General features: G+C 38.4%; 1 protein-coding gene and 1 long non-coding RNA gene across 2 annotated transcripts in view; one reads left to right on the top strand and one right to left on the bottom strand.

The window, feature by feature from the left end:
• Positions 1-20,056, top strand: part of LOC112148394 — a 50,236-nt gene that overhangs the window by 13,512 nt on the left and 16,668 nt on the right. The gene's annotated exons all lie outside the window — the stretch shown is intronic.
• The window catches only part of rtn4r (reticulon 4 receptor), a 90,850-nt gene that overhangs the window by 69,621 nt on the left and 1,173 nt on the right, over positions 1-20,056 (bottom strand). The window lies entirely within an intron of this gene.

The following is a 20,056-nucleotide window of genomic DNA, read 5'->3' as shown; positions in this document are numbered from 1 at the left end:
TTTATTTTGTTCACTTTAAGATGCTCCTGATTTGACTTCATAGTTTAACCTCTAAATTACCAAAAAAGAACTGTGTCTTTAACAGAAAAACTATCAAAACTCCTCCAAGAGGGCTGTTCTTCTGAAGGAAGACGCATGATGGAAAACAATACATCATCCTTTTGAAAGTGTTGCTCTAATGACCAATTTTCATCTAATTTTCCAAGTTTCGCTCAAATGAGTAGCTGCTGGTGGAAGACCTAAGACGCCACACTGGGACACAATTGGCTTCAGATTATTTTGTTTCTCACACAGGCGTACTCAAGACCCCCCTCCGCATAATTTGTTTACAGCTCAGACTAGATGGAGTGTTGGCAGAGCTCATCCTTCTTCCGACAATAATTGCTGTGATGATGGGCTTCACAGGGAACACGTGCAGCCATGTGAGAACAAGGAACATTTTGGATTAACGTGAAAGCTGTCTACTGCGTGGGAAATCATCCTGGCTTTCTCTGCTCATTACCTGCCCTCACCTGTGCATATTTCTATCACCGCTACACCACTAAATGGATGTGGCAAAGAAATCAGAAAGAGAAACAATCAAGTCATCTTGGATTTTTTTTTTGTTTTATCAAACCCATCCATCTTCTCCCACTCATCCGGGACCGGGTCACAGGAGCAAAGTTGCCCAGACTCCCTTCTCCCAGGTCCCGTTCGCAGGCCAGTGGTGAGACGTAGTCTTTCTAGCGTGTCCTGGGTCTTCCCCAGGGCTTCTGCCCACTGGGACATGCCTGGAACACCTCCCCAGGGAGGCATCTGGACCAGATGTCCGACCCACCGCAACTGGCTCCTCTCAATATGGAGGAGCAGCGGCTCTACTGCGAGCTCTCTCCGGGTGACCGAGATTCTAACTCTATCTCTAAGGGAGCGCCCGACCACCCTCCGGAGGAAGCTCATTTCAACCGTTTGTTCTTTCTGTCATGACCCAGAGCTCAACAAAGATTGACTGGGAAATTGAGAGCTTTGCTTTCTGGGTCAGCTCTATCTTCTCCACAACGGACCGGTATAGCGACCGTATAACGGCGGACAACTGCCAATCCAACACATTCTCACTCCCAACTCGTCACATTTTGACGTTTGGTTAAAGACCTCTCCGCGTCAAAAATTGACGTTTTGGGTGTCCCCAAATTGTCGGTTTTGATGTGCTGGGTGTTCCCTTTAGATCACGGGTCCCCAACCTCCGGGTCATGAACCAGAACCGGTCCAGTACCGGAACGTGAAGCGCATCGATACCCAAACCCAGTACCGGTATCATAGCCATAACCCGGTACCGGTTCATGTCCGGTGCCAGTTTAGGGTACCAGTACTGGATGTGTCCTGAGGACCAGTCCATGTCCTGTACCGCATCCAGTACCGCGCCCCAAGGGTCGTGGACCCTTGATTTTACAAACAGCCAGCACATCAAAAAACGACCAGTTGGGGGACTCCCAAAACGTCAAAAGTGACGCGGAGGGGTCCTTAACCAAATGTCAATATGTGACGACTTGGGAATGAGAATGTGTTGGTTGATCTCACGCTCCGATCTTTCCCCACTTGTAAACAAAACCCCAAGATACTTAAACTCCTCCTTTTTTGTGTCCAAATTGTTAAAGACACTGGTGTACTAATAGTGTAGAATAGAGTAACTGTGTTTTTAAAATCTGGTGAGTGTGAGATCGTCCATAAAAACTGGTTTACTTCCAACTCTCAAGAAATGAAATCATATCAGTTGCCATTTTTTCGTAATATGTACTTCGCCAGTTTGGAGGCAGACGTCGTCAACAGTGATTAGTCCGAGTCTAAGTCAAGGTATCTATGGCAACCGGTCTGGCCAATTACAGGTTGTTAGACATACACACACAAAAAGTGAGTAGGTGTGAGGCCACCTACGTTTACTGAGGCTTCTGATTGGTCAGTATGTAACTTGAACAATTTGAACTGTAGAAAAAAATATAATGAAAAAAGAGGATAAACAAAAAGATGTTGAAGGTATCAGGGCAAGAATGTTTATTCTGACCAATACAATGACTGAGTAATTGCTGTCAATTTTTCTATCGTAGTCTATGGGATTTTGGTTTCTTGGAGCCACTTCCTGTCTGGGGGGGAGTGGTCACTCAGCCCAGTTGTCATATACTGTACCTTTACAGTCCAGGTCTCATATTAGTCAATGGCCGTACCAATGATCAAGAAACATGGTTATTCTACTAAAATCGTTATTTCTGGAAACTGCTATGAAAAGGAAGAGATGGGACTAAAACAGTGAGGGAGAAGATTAAAAACAGATATTTTATTGATCATTTTTCATTTGCTGTTCATTTCTTTGGACAAAGACTTGTGTCATCTGGACACGGAGCAGTTACTGTGCTGTGTGCCTTTAAGCCTTAAAGATTAAAGCTGTGTTTGCACTGGGGAGGTGGGAGGAGCCTAGTAAATTTTGACGGAGATGTTCTTACAATTTTGTGACTCCAACTTGTCATGAACTGTTGTAGCTTATTAGCACACAAGCCTAAAGTTTTGAGGATCACTTTTTGCATGGTTGCTTGTATTTTTAGAGGATCATTATTTAAGGGCTTTAGATTATGCTTTTTGGGAAGAAGAAGGCGGGAAATGTTGCATTCGCACAGATTTTTCCTTTAATTGTGATGATATCGACTCACTGACTGATTATCTTTAGAGCAGAGGAGTTCCTGCATTGAATGAAAAGAATGTCTCATATGGATTGGACAGATTCTTTGCGCTAATATCCCATTTCACAAAAATTTTACATGCTTTCATTAGCTCAACCGCAAGACATTAGGGATATAATATCCTTTTCCTCCTCTCTTATCTTTAGCATAATTGTGGGAGTAATAGCAACGCATAATGACCATTTAATGAGCTTATAACTCAAAGTACATGTATGCCCTCCAATTTGGAATCAGAGATATTTTCAGTCAATGTTTTTTTTGTCATTATTAGATGAAAGACAAGCTCCCTTTCAGTTGTTCGGTTCCAACAGCCAATAGAAATCTGGTTTGAAGAAAATAGCCACAAAACTATTGATTATCAGCCACAAATGCTAAAACTGTAAAAGTTTAAATAAACATTTATACTATAAAGTAGTGCTGGGTGATATGACGACACATATCATGTGGGCGATAGAAAAGTGTAGCATTTTTCTTCTATCGTTTCTGACCTAATCTGATCAAATATTACGCCAAATGTCTCATTAAATAGCCAAAGACAATTACTCAGGTGTTGCTTTGACAGTGTGTACACAAAAAAATGTATAAAAGTGAAAATAAAGACAAATTAAAAAGAGATTCCTTGCAAAGAATACACGCAGGTTTTACGACATGCTTTACGTTACTTAACAGGAGTGCAGAACGATGGACGCACAACAGATGAAGTTTTTTCCCCAGAGTTGAAGCAGACAGATACGCCAATGCAAAAATATAGTATATATGATAAATATGGTAGAGTGTAGTTAAATATTTATTGGATTTTAAAGCCAAACTATTACCAAAAGTAAACAAATCTTCAAAACAAGTGTTGGTGAAGCTTCCTGTTTTCAAAGTAAGACTAGTGAATGAGACAGAACTTCCGCTCACTGACTTAAGTTCTGAAAGAAAATAAAAAGAAACAAATTAGCTTTGACATCGGGGCTTTAGCTACAGTGTTTATTTTATTTTGGGTATGATAACTCTTCAACAGTTGACGTAATTCTAGCAGAATTTTGTGCAAAAATGTGTTTTTCTACTCAGAAACTTGATACTGTTGTGCACTTTAAAAAATGTGTTTCATAAAAAGTTTTTTTTTTTTTTACAAATTCAGTTTAAATACCTTTGATTTTTGAAACAAACGTGATCATGTTCTCATTGGGTTTATTTTGCTGCAGTAAAATGTTTGTTTCTCAATTATCTGTTACTTAAGATTATCAGAAAAGTATGACTTTTTTCAGAGAATATCTGAAAATATACTTTATTCATGTATATAGTGATATATATCATTATCGTGATATAAAATAATTTATATCGTGATACACAATTTTTTTCCATATCACCCAGCACTACTATAAAGTATGATTTTTTTTTTAAATCTAGGTATCTAAACCCCCCAAAAATCTAAGAATTTAAACAGTTTCCATTCCAAAGCGGTTCAGTCCCTCTTTCCTCCGTTCAGGTTTTCCAGCCTCTGATGGAACTCGGCTTAGTGAAACTTGAAACCACCCGTGACATATGGTTTTTGTGAACCTCATCAGTGGCGGAGTCCATTTCCAACACTTTCCTGCCAGCCACTGGATCTGTGCTGAATCTTCCTCCATCATCTTCCCGCCCCTCCCAACCGCTTCCCCCGAGTCCAACAGATTACAGATATTATAATGGACATCCTGGCAGCCGAGCTGCGGTCACATTTAATTTGCTGTGGCCTGATATCTACACAAGATAATCAGCGTTTACACCTGAGAGTGCAGACGGAAAGATGAGGGACAATGTATATGTAGGAATGACAGTAATGGAATTATAAAGAGAAGAATGAACAGCACAATGTGAAGAGAGGCGAAGGGAAGAGATGCTGATTCTGGAGGAATATGTATTCAGCATACATTCCACTGGGACAGAAGAAGAATACAAATGAAGCATACTTGTTAAATTTATATTACAATAAGGATAGTTTTAAGGCCCCCAGATACAAGACAGTAAAAGCTGATTTTCAAATGGGAGACCTCGAGTCTTGGCCTGCTCGGATTGCCTTTCCTTTAGCGCCGTAATGGCTTGGCCGGGCAGCTTCGTTCGATCTCTCTGCAGCACGCAGCTCCACAGCTAAGCAGAGGAGAATAGATGACATTTTGGTGCTCTTCTTCTTTTTAAATCCCATCTGCATTTCAAACTGCTCTGCACCTGTAATCTACAGCAGACCGTGTTCCCCTGAGCTGACACGATTTCTCCTGAAGGACTCTAAATTCAGATTTCAGCTCTCAACTAGGGATGCAACGACTCACTTTACCCACAATTCTTTCATATCTCAATTTTTTGGGTCACGGCTTTGTATCATTTCAAAATATGGTGTTTGTACTCCAAAACTACAGCATACAACTGTCAATTTTCTAATAGGCAAGTAAAGCAGAAAAACCTCTGAGTTGACTTCAGCCTGTCCTGCAAAAAACGAATTTAAAAAAAGTCTTATAAAGAACGTTATTCAATAGCTAAAAAATCTTATTTTAAAAAATATTTGTATAATTGACTGTTGTTTTTCTTTAAAAGAGGAATTCTTGGATGGCTATGTCCTTTACCACCAGGCAGATTTTTTTTTTTTTTTTGCTAATTTAAGGAAATTTCTTTTAAATTTGACGAATTTTGACCTATTTCTGGGGGGGCTGTTTTTGCAGTGTGGTGTTGTGTAATAAACCAATAAATACTAATTTAATCAAGTCTGCAAAATTTCACTTTGCTGTGTTATAAATAGCTTTCCCTTTATTCTATGTTTTTTTTTTATTCTTATCTAACAGGACCTCTGCTGTAAATGCAATTTCCCATGTGATTGATAAAGTGTTCAGATTCTGATCAGACACGAAAAGTCCGTTAGTTCAGACGGAGTTCCTCTGATTCGGTCCGGATCAAGTCCTGAACCTGTTTGGTCTAGTGGTGTGACAGACCACAAAACTCACGGTTCAGATCGTGCCACACTTTTAGGGTCACGGTTCGGATAATTTTTTGGATTAATAAAAAGAAAAAAAACAAAAGCAAAAATCAACAAGATAAAATCTTAAAATACATTTTTGGAAAAGCTTCATAACATATATTTAATAAAATATTTAAAGTACTTCACACACACACGTTGTATCATGTAGTTTCTGATTATATTTACATGTCTTTAGAACAAATCTACTAAAACTGAGAGAAATAAATGCTTAAAAATAGTGTTGAAAACACCATATCTATTTGGAGTGCAGGAGGTTGGAGTTGGGTGGTCTGCGGCACACGCGTGTGCTGAACCGTAGCGTGTGATCCTTACGGATCACGGATTATCCATGATTCGTTGCACCCCTAGTTTGATCTGTATTCAGACTGTTGTCAACCGGACTTTCTTGTTTCTTGTAATCAAAACTACCTGACTAAAGATCTCTTCATTCATTGGCCAGGAATTACAGGGGGCGGGGCAAAGCAATGAGAGACAGAATAATGAAAGTCCTGCGCTTTGTCAGGATAGTTCGCTGATTCAAACTTTATATTTTGTTGACCAATCTTGAACGTCTGTATTGAGGTCAGGTTGAACACTTTTTACTGCTGCTTTGGTAATATTTCAGCTACATGCTAGCTGTTTTGGCTAATTTTGGCTTTTTTCAGATTTTTTAGGCTTATTTTGCATTCAACTTACATTTTAGCTGGCTATTAGCTTCAGTATTTTCAACTATCGGCTTCAGCAATTTCAGCTATCAGCTTCAGCATTTTTAGCTATCATTTTCAGCATCTTCAGCTATCAGCACTAACATCTTCAGCTGTCAAATTCAGCTTACAGCATTCACACTAACATTATCGCAGGTAATGCTGTATATCTAGCTTTTAGTTAGTTTAAAGCTAATAATGGTTAAGATGTTTGCTTTACATCTAGTTTACACATGACCCGATTAGTCAACTATTAAAATAATTGATAGCACTAGTCAGAGAGCAGTTCCTAGTCCCAGACCACCTTGAGTCTATTCAGAATGGAAATTTCTTACGAATTATCAGAGAAAACAATCTTTAGTTCACTATAAGCGAGCCAAACTTTCCATTCCGAATAGACCCTTAAATTTAGCACAACACATTTGTTTGACGCACAAAAATATCCAAAAATATGCAGTAGGGATGCCACGATGCAGAAACATACGATTCAGATTTAAGCCAAGAATTCTGGCGTCCCCAGCTTGCACACAGGAAGACGTTTTATTGCCATGGGTGGATGACTGAAACCTCCTGCAATATGTTTGCTAAACTTTTTTCTACAACCACCTGTATGGAAGTCTGTGGGTCATCTTTCTGAGGAACCTCAGTATGAACAAAAATACGCATAAAGATAAGTCGATTCCGAGAGTTTGTACAGTGCAGAGAGGATTTTCCTTTAGCTTAAGTGAGTCAACAACTTGGCGTCAGGGATTCAACTCTGCTTCAAAACACCCACCCCATCTGTCGAGCTCGCAGACTAATGACACCAGCAGGCAGACTCACATGATTAGAAGCATTGGTGAGGAGTTCATCTCACGTCACTACTGCTAATGAGATCAACATGGCTAAAAATAACACGCAATATTTTTCTACCCAGGGGTAGAAAAAAAAAAAAAAAAAAAAACTTCCACAGGATATCCCCCAATTAGCAGACAGCAGCAAACACTAAGTGTGAATTTTCAGTTCAAACTGGAAGCTGCCAACAGCCGTTTAGAAATGCCAACAGGAAATGGAACAGGAATCGTTCAGGGGTGAGCTGACAAACATTTATGGAGCTAAAAAAGGACCAGAAACTGACTTTAAAGACTATTTCTCAATGGTTTTGTCAGCTTTATGGAGAAAGTGGCGGTAGCGTTCACTCCTTATGTCTATTTACTTTGTTGGATGCTGGACTGCAGAGGCCGAAAGACAATATGATGATGTTTACATTTATACTTTAATCTTAATAAACATAGGTTAGACCTTTAAATAATTCAGAATTCATCACCTTTAAATAGGGGTCTGGATATCACAAACAGATCACATTTTATTGTTGTAAACAATAAAACAATAAAACAATTTGGTGAAATTAGCAAGACATTCACAGATTCCCAAAGTCGGAATTAATAACTCTTAAAAAAATGTTTTAAAAAGACAGCAAGTGTCTCTATTGGTTTGTCTTAATGCAAGTGAAGACTAACAAAGGCTCTTAAAAAAAGTTTTCTATTTGTTTACAAATATTAAACAGAAATACGAGATGGCTACTAAGGGACCAACTACAAAGTGCAACATCCAGGAAAAGGTGATTTAAAAAAAATCAGTAATTTCTCAAAAATATATGAAATGAATAAATGTTTATATTGATATGAGCTTTAAACACTTATCATCATATATATTCTAGAATGATTTTAAAGCAGTCATTTTTCAAAAATGTGTTAATGAACAGAAATACAGCAGCGAGACTGCTGCTAAGGGACCGTCTACAAAGTGCCAGGAAAATGTGATTTAAAAAAAAAAATGAATGTCTCAAAAACATTTGAAATAAATTAAATGATTGTATTGACATAAGCTAGTCATGAACACTTATCATCATATTCAGTCTTTTTTTTTTTATTTGAAAGAATTTTTAAAGGATATTAATACCATATGATGAAAGCTGAAGATCCTGAAGCTACAGTTACCAAACTTGACTATTACCTAATTTAATGAGGTAATCATTAACTATTTGTTTCTAATTGATGTTGACACTATTTTTTACTTTATTGTTCAACAGAAGAGCTTTGTTTAGAAGGTTAAATGATAAAAGGAGATGAATCAAATTTTAAAATAGGCCAAAACTTATATCTGTTTATTAAATTTGCTCTTTTTTGTTTCAAAAGTATCAGATCAGGACTCGGTATCGGCGGAAAATCAAAGAACTCTGAAAAAAACAGATTGGGACATCCCTAGATAAAAGCACAATGTTCTACTTTAACCACGTGCATTAAAACCTCTACATTTGTTATCTTAGCCTCTAAAATAAAACTTAAGTCCATTTGTGCTTCATAACTAAGTGTCGTGCTCGGAAAGGAGTGAAATAACTCAAATAAATCTCATCGGCATAGCGGCTCATAAAACCTGAAGCGTATGAACACCTCAAAGCGAACACCGCGCTGGATGGATGTGGACTGATTATAATTCATTTACTTTGATAAATGAACCAAAGAGGGGGGGTTCAATTTAGCAAGCGATATGATTTCAGCACAACAGCTCCTTGTTAATTAGCAGATCGTGCACCCGGCAACGTGATTCATTTTCTCCAGATATTCCGTCTTTTCTCCATCTCATCCTTTTCTTTGCCAGGCGACAGTAAAGGATTCTGTTTCAAACACCTAGACATTTTTATAATTGGAATACTTTCTTAAAACCCAGAATTTGAGTGTATTTGTGAGTGTTTTGTCAATATTTGGATCCGGCGGTCTCGGGCTGAAATGGCCAGCCGCTTTGGCTGAATGGCACTGCGGCCTGCATGAAGAGCGGCAGAGCGGCGCTGACTTGTGTGGCTCACAATGTCTCCATTCACACGTCTAATTTAAGAGCGGCTTCTGTTCTGTCTAATTAACAATTTACTGGGCCATCAGTTAGCCTCCCCTTTGAGGTATAATTAGCGTCACCGGCGTTCAAGCGATTCGGTGCACACTTTCACATCTGCAAGGAGATTAGAAAGGCCAGACAACTTTAAAAGGATTCCCACATAAACCAAACAGCAAAATAGAAAAAAGTGGGGTGAGCGAGGTGCAAGGAAACGGAGAGAAACGCTGACTCGGAAGACAATATGTGCACTGGAGAGAATCTCTTAGGCTCCAGCTATGCATGTAAAGAACAACCAATATGTGGTATTACTTCCATGTAAGAGGAATCAGCACAAGCATATTCACAACTATCTGCTTCTCTGCTAATCCCGACACATTTTTCATGCACTTAAACTCCACTTCCTCTTTTATGGTTTGGCTTAAGCAACTGAAGGGCTTGATCTGCTCTCTGCTGTCTGCATATTCACCTTTAGAGGATTAGATCCCCGCAACCATTAAGACTCCGCCCACATCTTCCTGGCATCTCTGACAAAACAAACTTTTTCGCTATTTACCACTTTTAGAAAGTGTATTTTGATGTATGCACGCTCGCTATTGGTTGCGATATTCTAACAGCACAATAATAACCCACAGAGAGGATTAACCACCGGTAATCTGAGGGAATAGTTTGTTTCATTTTGACTCATTTTTTTGCCCCTTAGCACCCTCTGCATAAACACATGGAATTTTGCTTGTTTATCCACTTAGTTCCTCTGTTTTGCTGATTAGCAGAGAAGGGCTGCGAGAATTGGATAACCTAGAGAGGATGGTTTCAAGGATATTTGAGGCTCGCACACACTGGCGAGCGTGTTTGTGTTTGGGTGTACTGTATAAACAAACGCGGGGCTCCTTGAAGGGTGCGACCAATTAAAAGAAGACCCCGAAGAGCCTGCGCTCATCAGGATGCAGACAACACAGCAGATTGACTCCCAGATACCGCGGCCTGTCGCTATAGCTCAGACATTCATACTGCCAGTCCGCAGTATTGACATCCTTATTCCATAACCACAGAGAAAGCCATCCCAATATGGATGAGATCGATGTCAAACGCTTCTGATCCTTGTCAGACTTTTTTATCTGGTATGCATGGACTTTAGATATTAAACTCCTCTCGTAAATCCAATTTAAAACCAAATTACGCACAATCTCAAGTCAAACAGAGCAACAGTGTGTAATAAGTCATAGGCAGTGGTATGTCATTTAATAGTAAGTGAAGACAAAAACTCCCAAAAGATGAATCAATTCAAGAACTGGACTGATCATCCCCTCCCCCTGGCGTTCCAAACAGGAAGTCCCCGCAGGTTCCAGAAAGCCAAATTCCTATAGACTTCTATTAAAAAATAAACAGCTATTACTCAATCGTTCTGCTTGTCAGAATAATCATTCTTGTTCAGGCGACTCTTTTTAACATGTTCTTGCTAAACCTAATTGTTTCTTCATGATATATTTTCTTTATCACTAGTTATACAAGTTATAAACTGGCCAATCAGATGCCTCAATTAGACCATGTTGTGCCCCATCTCAAATGTTCGAAGCGTTTGACAGATTCTCAGACAAATCCCTTCTTTTTAACATCGTCTGGTCCCAAATCGGGCAATATCCAAACCGTGGAAAAATGGCGACTGAACTGACTTCCTTGTTTTGTCAATCTCTATTGATGTCAGTGATAACAACTCAACAAATTTGTCTTTATGTGTGTCACTAAAAATGTCAATCTGAGTTTATGTGGATGTATGTACTGTATTTTTTGCACTATAGGGCGCGCCGGATTATAACAGACACCGTCAATGAATGCTCTATTTCACGTATCAAAGTCAAGGCCCGGGGGCCGGATCCGGCCCTCAGGGTGATTATGTCTGGCCCTCCAAAACAATTTATTTTATTGTTTTTAATGGCCCGATGATATATCTTTAACTTGTATAATTATATTTTTAACTTGTATAATTTTGACAAAATATATTTTTATGGAGAATAAAATATTGAAAGTTATTTAAGGTTAAAATTTATTTTGAAATTATATTCTTGCCTGTTTTTTATTCATAATTATGTTAAAGAGTCACAGTTCTAAAGTTTTAAAAATTTGCATTCTGCTATTTTTTAGATTTCTTTAGGCTATTTTGGAGTTTAGCTAATATTTACACGCCAGCTGTTTTGACTAATTTTGGCTTTTTTTCAGTTTTTTAGGCTAATTTGGCATTTAGCTAATATTTTAGCCTGCTATCAGCTTCAGCCTTTTCAACTATTAGTTCCAACATTTTCAGCTTTCAATTTCAGCTTTTTCATCGATCAGCTTGAGTGTTTTTAGCTATCAATTTCAGCATCTGCAGCTATCAGCACTAACATCTTTAACAGCCAACTTCAGTTTACAGCATTCACACTAGCATTATTGCATGTAATGCTATATATCTAGTTCATAATTATGTTAAAAAGTTATGGTTTTAAAAGTTTAAAAATGTAGTTTCACATGGAGCTACATCGACGACAATATTATTTAAAACCCAAATATATGAAATTGAAAAAAAGATTGGTGTTTGGTCTGAAAAAATATAAATGTCCAAAACTTTTTGCTATTCAGAAATAAAATTAGTTACTTTCAGTTTCAAATGTCCTGGTTTTTAGGTTTCAAAACTAAAAATTTCAATTTCAAAACTGTTTCAACTCTTTTTTTTTCATTTACGAAATGTTCTGTGAGGATTTTGTTTTGAAGATCATTGGTTAAACAGAGAAACCATGTTTTATAGTTGTCTTTTATATCTTTTAGTTTAAGTTGTGTCATGTTTCATTACATGTTATGATGATGAGACATCCCTGACCTTCAGATAAAATGATCCAACACCAAGAACTATGTTGTCACAGTTTGTATGAGGAGTAAATAACTTTTTTTTTTCAAACGGATTGCTAAAGGATTAATTCTGTTAGGGAATAAATGGTAATGGATAACCTTTATTATTTCTATGGTGAATAATTAATAAATATTTCGAATCACATGAGGGACTAAATGCAAGAACACAAACAGGGTGGACATCCGTGGGACTAGAGAAGACCTCACATGGTCAGGAATTGAACTGATACACCATGAGTTGTCCAAATTCTCTGACCAGCGCTCACTTTTCATTCAACGATCTACACCTGAGCATGGATACTTTGCACACTACACACAGTAGGTGTCTGTATGCTCTGTTGTCATTGGTTAATCGTCCATCAATGAATGAAAAGAAGACTGAAGTGTTTTTTTTAATCTTCAGTTTTATCTGCGGTTTGATTTGCTCTTTTACTTTTATGCTGAGCTTCCGTTGAGCAGCCGACACGTGACTGTTATTTAACTGATGTCTCATCTTTGGAGACTCACCCCGGCACATTCAGCACTTCTAGCATATCCATAATACACAAGAGTCCACTGATCCGCTGCATTATGGCCCACCTCTGCAAGCTGGCCTTGGCGTGGATCGCTTAATTGTGCACAAGCTTAGAAGAGAGTTATCACAACAGGCGAACGACTACATTTATACTGGTTTATGCTGTCAGCATTTCAATAGATTCGCCTTAGCTTTAGTTTATGGAATCACTGAATCTATAAAAGCACCAGAATACATGAGAGAAAAAGGGGAACAGTAGAGATGAATGAGACATTTTATATGCCAGACTTATGCCTCGTTTCCACTGAGCAGCACAGACCAAACCAGTCCTTTCTTGGCCAGTTTGGAATGGTCCGGGCTGTTCGAGTGAGCGTTTCCATTGAGCGTTGGACCATCAAAGTCATCCGAGGTGTAGACCGAAAAGAAAAAAACTCTTTATGTTGAGCAATACTTCAATGATCTTTAATAAATATTTACAAAGAACGATCAGAAGTGTTTTTGATGAGTACGGATCAGTAATGGACATTATTCGGCCGCGGGGGTCAGGTGAGATGCAAACGGGGGATGGGGTGTCTCCGGTCCCCAACCCACACGAATAAGGGGGAATACTGTATGCATAGAATTTATTGTCCTTTGCAAGAAGATTGCAGGGGGCAAAGAAAATCCAGACGAAAAGAGGACAAAACTTTCGGTTTGGATCTTGAGTCAGAAAAAGCGGTGGTCGGGCACTTCCTGTTATCGTAAAACCTTTCCACCAATCAATAGGCTACACTGAGTGACGACAGAAGCTCCGCCCTAACAGGTCCATTCCATTTTTCTGTGGGCCTACGACCAACGGGGGACCAGAAATGGTACCAGTCGGTCCTGCTTAACGGTCCATTTTGTAAAGGAAACGTTGAAAAGTCCAGTCCGGTCTGGATAACTCGGTGGAAACGAGACATTAAAGATCCACTCCAATGAAAATTGTGTTTTCTGGGGGTTTTTAACATGTTCTTGTGGCATTTTGTGAAGATGGGGGACATAAAGATTAAATATAAATAAACATAGATACATTTACCTCAAAATTACACTTCAGAGTATGTTTTAGACAAAAGAAAGCTTATTTGTGAAAATACACTGGGCGGGGCCACAAACTCCTTGCTCCGCCCCATTCTGATGCATCCACTTGCAGACGAATAGATCCATGAACGTCTTTGTTTTCCATCTGGTGTATGGATAAAAACTGTACCGCTGGATAGCTAAGGTATTGCTCGTCATTTTTGTTGCATCAGTAAAGTTAGCGTGTGAGGGGCTGTAAGCTAGCAGAAGAACGTGTAAACAGATGGATGATGGGATGTGGGGGTGGGGTTACTCCACCCCAACAGCCCTGCCCATAATTCATAGTTGAATTTCTACTGAACTCATGCCGCTCTGCATAAACGATGACCTTGAAAACAACACAGTTTCTATTTATTTTGTTTAAAACGGCATCATCATAATGAAAAGATCACTGGAAACTTTAAAGCAAACTCAAAGGGGTCATACAGGATGGAATTCATAAACCCTTGAAGCCTTATTTACGACAGTTGTTTTAGTGTGTTATTACTTTTTTTAATGTGCACATTGTGTTCCAAAAACAAGAAAAGAACAGTTGAAAAAGAAAAGGTTCCATAAAGCGATAAGGGCTGTACCAATGCCCTCGACTGCAACATTAATTTATCCTCCTGTTACAAAAGCATTGATGCAGAAATCAATTTAAGGGACCAACATGCTTCCCTTGACGGGACTTTTTTTTTTCTAGAGATATCCATTCTTCTTTTTTTTTTTTAGTAAAGGACTGCAGAACAACATTCTGTGTAGAGTAGACAGGCGCGGCTGTACAAAGATGGCAGCTTCTCAGCGCTGCATTCCACACAGACACACAGGCGAGAAGTGAATTCTTTATGGTTTCTGGTCAGTGCAGGAGTACAAATCAGAAAAAAACAGATATGTTCAAGCTAAAGTGTTGCAACACCAAGACACGGGTTTTCAGGAAGAACTGGATGAAATCATCCAGGGCTGTAGTCATGCTCAGAAAATACTGGGGTTGTTTAAAAAGTGTTAAAAAAGGGATGAATTTCTACACAGTTAAATAAAGTTAATGTCACAAAAAATCTGCTAGTTTTGAACAAGAATGTCAAAATCAATGGAATTTGTAACATTTGTGATTTAAAGTTTCTAAAGAAAAATATGGTCCAAATTGCATTAACTATAGATTTTTCAGCTTTGACTGATGACGCCATTGCGGTTTATCAAAACCAGAGGTGGTTTTAGGCATGTGCATTGTGGGAAATCACCTAGGATGGCATTTCGCCAAAGGTAGCATGGGGAATTGACAGATAAAAATAAACATAATATCACAATTACATTATTCCTAATGATTACAAATGTAATTTAATATGATTTTGTAAGGTTGTTTACCTGGTCTGGGTAAAGGTAATCTTACTCAGAACTTAAAAAGGGGCGGGGTTTGATTGATACATAGGTATTTATGAATGAATTTATTCAGAAATAAACTTGTTATTGAATGTTTGTTTGAGGTGTATCGAAACAAGGTAAAAAAATCTAGAATACAAGATATGTTTCCTTCTTATAAGTGAAAAAAATCAAATATGTTGATGTTCTGCCCTTTTAAGATGAATTAAATCATAAAAGTTAGCTACAACACTCACGTTTAGATCTATTGCTCTGTTTTTTTTTTTTTTTGGAATCATATCAAAAAAGCCACAAAAAATATCTTTAAAGTAGGTAAATGTAGGTTTCTCTCAAATATATCTAAGCAACAGTCCAAGTGTCCCCTTTTCTAGACCAGGGGTTTGAAACCTGAGGTTCCACAAGTGGATCTTTAACCTCTGCTGAGGTTTTTATGCTAATTTAGATATTAGCAAATATTTTAGCAACATGCTAACATTTTAGACCATTTTAGTTTACTGAGGAATTTTAGGCTATTTTGGAGTTTAGCTAGTATATTAGCAACAAGCTAGCTTTTTTTTTTAGCTAATTTCGCCTCTACTGAGGTTTTTTTTATGGTAATTTAAAGTTTACCTAATATTTCAGTAACGGGCAAACTGTTTCGATTAATTTGGTTTACTGAAGAATTTAAGGCTATTTTGGAGTTTAGCTAGTATTTTAGCAACAAGCTAGCTTTTTTGGCTAATTTGGCATCTACTGAGGTTTTTTTGCTAATTTAGATATTAGCAAATATTTTAGCAACATGCTAAAATTTTAGACCATTTTAGTTTACTGGGAAATTTTAGGCTATTTTGGAGTTTAGCTAGTATATTAGCAACAAGCTAGCTTTTTCTTTGGCTAATTTAGCATCTACTGAGGTTTTTTTATACTAATTTACTGTTTCGATTAATTTGGTTTACTGAGGAATTTTAGGTTATCTTGGAGTTTAGCTAGTTTTTAAACAATGTGCTAGCTTTTCTGGCTAATTTGTCACCCTGTTTTTTGGGGCTAGTTTGGAGTTTAGCTCATATTTGAGCAACACACTAAATATTTTTGCAAAGTTGTCATGTATTAAGGATTTTTATCCAATTTTACAACACATTTTTCGGAAACTTAGGTCAACTTCAGCGTTTCTTAGTTCTTTAATGACATTTCCAGCCTTGTAGCAAATTTTACATTTTCAAACAGCTTTTGCATTTTCAGCAAACTCCTTCAGCAAAAAAAGTAAATTGCATCACCATTGTCAGTAAAAAGCTTCAACAATCTTCAGCGACTACTTTCAGCAAAAAGCATTCACACTAACATCATTGCAGCTAATGCAACTTTTCCAGTTTGAATAGATTTCAGATTTAAATATATAGTTTAGTGAAGTAATCTTAAACCAAAAGTTTGATAAAATAGTGCTTCAAAGAGCAACATATATATATCTGTTCATTTAAATGCTACTCCAAGAAACGTCTGACATATCTAGTTGCTCCCTCAGCCTCTTGTTTGCTTGACCTGCATGAAGAGTAAACTTTCCATTCATTTTTGTTAAGTTTCCCTTTTGCTTGTCATCTCTTTCATATAGAGAATGAAATCCTTAACGAGGTATGGAAATATTTATTTTTCTCCGGTAAAACAAAGAGGCTTGTACTGGGGAGGTGGGGGTCATTCCAGCTACACCCACCTCTGGTCGTAACTCACATTCCCAAAGTAACAGTCCATAATTTTTCTTCATTTTCTCGCACATAGATACACTAAGAGACACCTTAACGAGAAAACATACATCTTGTTTTATGTCTCCCTGCCCTCCCCTCCCTCAGACCCCACAAACACTCCACCCACACACATGATTCCTGACGCCCTCCCCCTGCGTTTGTGTAAACATCCATACAGACACTAAGATGGATCAATTTCACATTCTCTTTCAGGAGGCTGGAGATGCCTTATCTGCTTGTGAAGCTGTGGCACTGTTTGATCTCACCTAATGCTGCAATGCAAATCAGCTTCTCTCTTCTTTTTGCACGCCACCGTTTCTTTTCTTTACGGTCTAACACGCTCTGAGCAATTATCTGCTTCACCTCCGGAGCTGCATCCTGTGGCCCACTTTTCAAAACAGGACAGATTTTTATTATTCTATCCATTCGAAAAGAGTTGAAGATCCTGTTTCTCTTTATAATTGTGTGAATGCTTAGTAAGCAATCACACAATTAAGATTCCCCTGCTCCTTTCCGTATGTTTTTCAGCACGAAAAACCCAATCGAACTCTGAGATTTCAGCAATCTTGGTATCAAAACGATATGTTCGTTCGGGAAAATGCTGCTTGTACGTCATGTATTCATGAACTTTATAGTTTTTTAAATATTGAGCAAAATATGCCCATAGCAAATTAATGGGAAAATCGTCAAATTCAGTATTTTAAGTAGATTAGCAACATGTCTTTGAATATATTTATGGACTGTGTTTTCATCTTTTATAGTAATTTTCAAAACAAATTTGAGTTTAGCTCAAATTTTAGCAAAATTTCTGACTAATTTGATTTACTGAGGATTTTTAGGCTATTTTGGAGCTTAGCTAATATTTTAGCAACATGTTAACGTTCTTCACTAATTGGTCCTCTACTGGAGTTTTTTAGGCTAATTTAGAGTTTAGCTAATATTTTAGCATCATGCTAACGTTTTTAGCCAATTTGTTTTACTGAGGAATTTTAAGCTATTTTGGAGTTTTGCTAGTATTTAATTTTTTCAGAAAATTTAGGTCAACTTTAGTGTTCTTTCACAGTTCTTTCGCCAAATTTCTGGTCTTTTCACAAAATTAGCATTATGCAAATAGCTTTTGCATTTTCAGCAAACCCATTCAGCAATTAAAGTAGATTCCGTCACAATTTTCATCAAAAAGCTTCAACAATCTTCAGCGATTTCTTTCAGCAAAAAGCATTCACACTACCATTGTCGCAAGAAATGCAACTTTTTGACTTATTTTATTCAACACATTCATGCTTTTGCTTTTACTTACACAATTTTTGAAATTTTACACCATTATTTAAATTTTACGAAGATTTTGCTTTTTTTTATAATTCTTCAGATACTTGTACACGTTCTGCAATTTATGCATGTTTAGTATCAAAATATTCAGCATGTTCAGGACATTACTGCTACTGAAGATATTACGGCTAAATTTGAGTTTAGCTAATGTTTTTAGCAATATGCTAGTTTTTGGCTAATTTGGCATCTACTGACGTTTTTTTGGGCTGATTCTGGGTTGAGCTAATACTTTAGCAACGTGCTAGTTTTTTGGCTAATTTGGCAACTACTGAATTTGTTAGGCTAATTCCGAGTTAAGCTAGTATTTTAGCAATGTGATATCTTTTTGGATAATTTGGCAACCACTGGGATGTTTTTGGCTAATTTTGAGTTAGGATAGTATTCTTGCAATGTGTTAGCTACTTTGGCTAATTTGGGATCTACTGAGTTTTTTTTGTTTTGTTTTGTTTTTCTGGCTAATTCTGAGTTAAGCCAGTGTTTTAACAATGTGCTAGCTTGTTTGGCTAATCTGGCTTCTACTGAGGTTTTTTTTTTACTATTTCTGAGTCCATACCGTAAACACATTTTAATATGTTAGGCAATTTTTTTTCAGTTTTTTGAGAAATTTTTCAAATTCTTTTTACACTTTTTGGATTTTCTGCAACTTTAACCGTTTAGCAACTATAACATTATGCAAATAGCTTTAGCATTTTCCGTTAATCCCTTCAGCAATTACAGTAAATTTCTTCAACATCTTCAGCGAAAAGCTTTAGCATCTCGACCACATTCAGCAGAAAGCCTTCACACATAGCATTATCGCAGGTATTGGAATGTTTCTCGTTTTTATTTAGCATCGCAGTGTCGCAGAGAAAAAGCCATTGTCAAATGGCTTCTAAGTCCTAAAGAAAAGACATTCAGTAGCATCACAATGGTTATATCCATTTATTTGAACTTTATTGGCTTTGCTTGACAGTAGGAGAGGAGCAACGACACCCCCGAGCAACAGCTTCCCCACAGAGGCGTTTGATCATATGCTGACTGGGTGAAAAAGGGTGTAAATTAAAGTCCCGGCTCAGCCAACACTTTAAACACAAGACACGACAGGCCATATTTTCACAGCCAAATCAGGTGCCTTGGAGATAGATACCAATTATAACTGCAGCAGGAACAGAGACATCAGACATAGGTGTGTCAGCAGCCTGCTGCTAAATCACACCAACAGCTGGATGATGAAAACTTGCCTGAAAGGTCTGAGGGACCCAGAGCCATCTTGTGCCAGTGATGGGCTGTGCACTTGAATTTGCATCAGTCTGTGACATATCAAAGAGAATGCACAAGCAGATTTGCGTCTTTGATTCTGCAAGTGCTGCGCTGCAGAGTTATTCCGCAGGCCAACAATAATCTGCGGCTTTCTTGCCATAATCCTCCAGTTTTAGCCAAGTAATGAACATCGGGAGGAAGATGCAGAGTGAGGCGCGTGTTGCGTAAGCCCCGAGTGTGAGGCTGCTCCAGTGGAGTGTGCACGCGGGTGGGGCTGATGGAGCTGCGCTCACCTGGAAAAGCTCGGGGCCCAGAGAGGCAAAGGGCACCAGGTGCTTCTGCTGGCTCCTCCCTCCAACGCCGCGCACATGCGCGCTCAAATACTCTCCCAAGAGAGCGACATTCTCAAGCATTTCTGGCGCGCGCGGGAGGTCCGTCATGCCCTCGTTAGAATACGTCCAAGCTCAGAGGCCCCAGCTTCCGGTCAGTTTGGCGGCATCTCGGGAGGGATGCTGCCAGAAAAGCACGCGCCAGGGAGTTGGTGCCAAACAAGCGGGCCATCTGCATCCAGAGCTCTCCTCCTCACGTGCGCGCGCAGCGCACGCACGGGTTAAGTTTCCATGCAGCGCGTGACCTATTGACCACCGCAGACATTTTTCAGCCCCACATCCACG

This window comes from Oryzias melastigma, linkage group LG9 (genome assembly GCF_002922805.2).
Source record: "Oryzias melastigma strain HK-1 linkage group LG9, ASM292280v2, whole genome shotgun sequence".
In the NCBI taxonomy this organism is placed as follows: Eukaryota; Metazoa; Chordata; class Actinopteri; order Beloniformes; family Adrianichthyidae; genus Oryzias; species Oryzias melastigma.
This window is presented reverse-complemented; position numbering and strand designations above follow the sequence as displayed.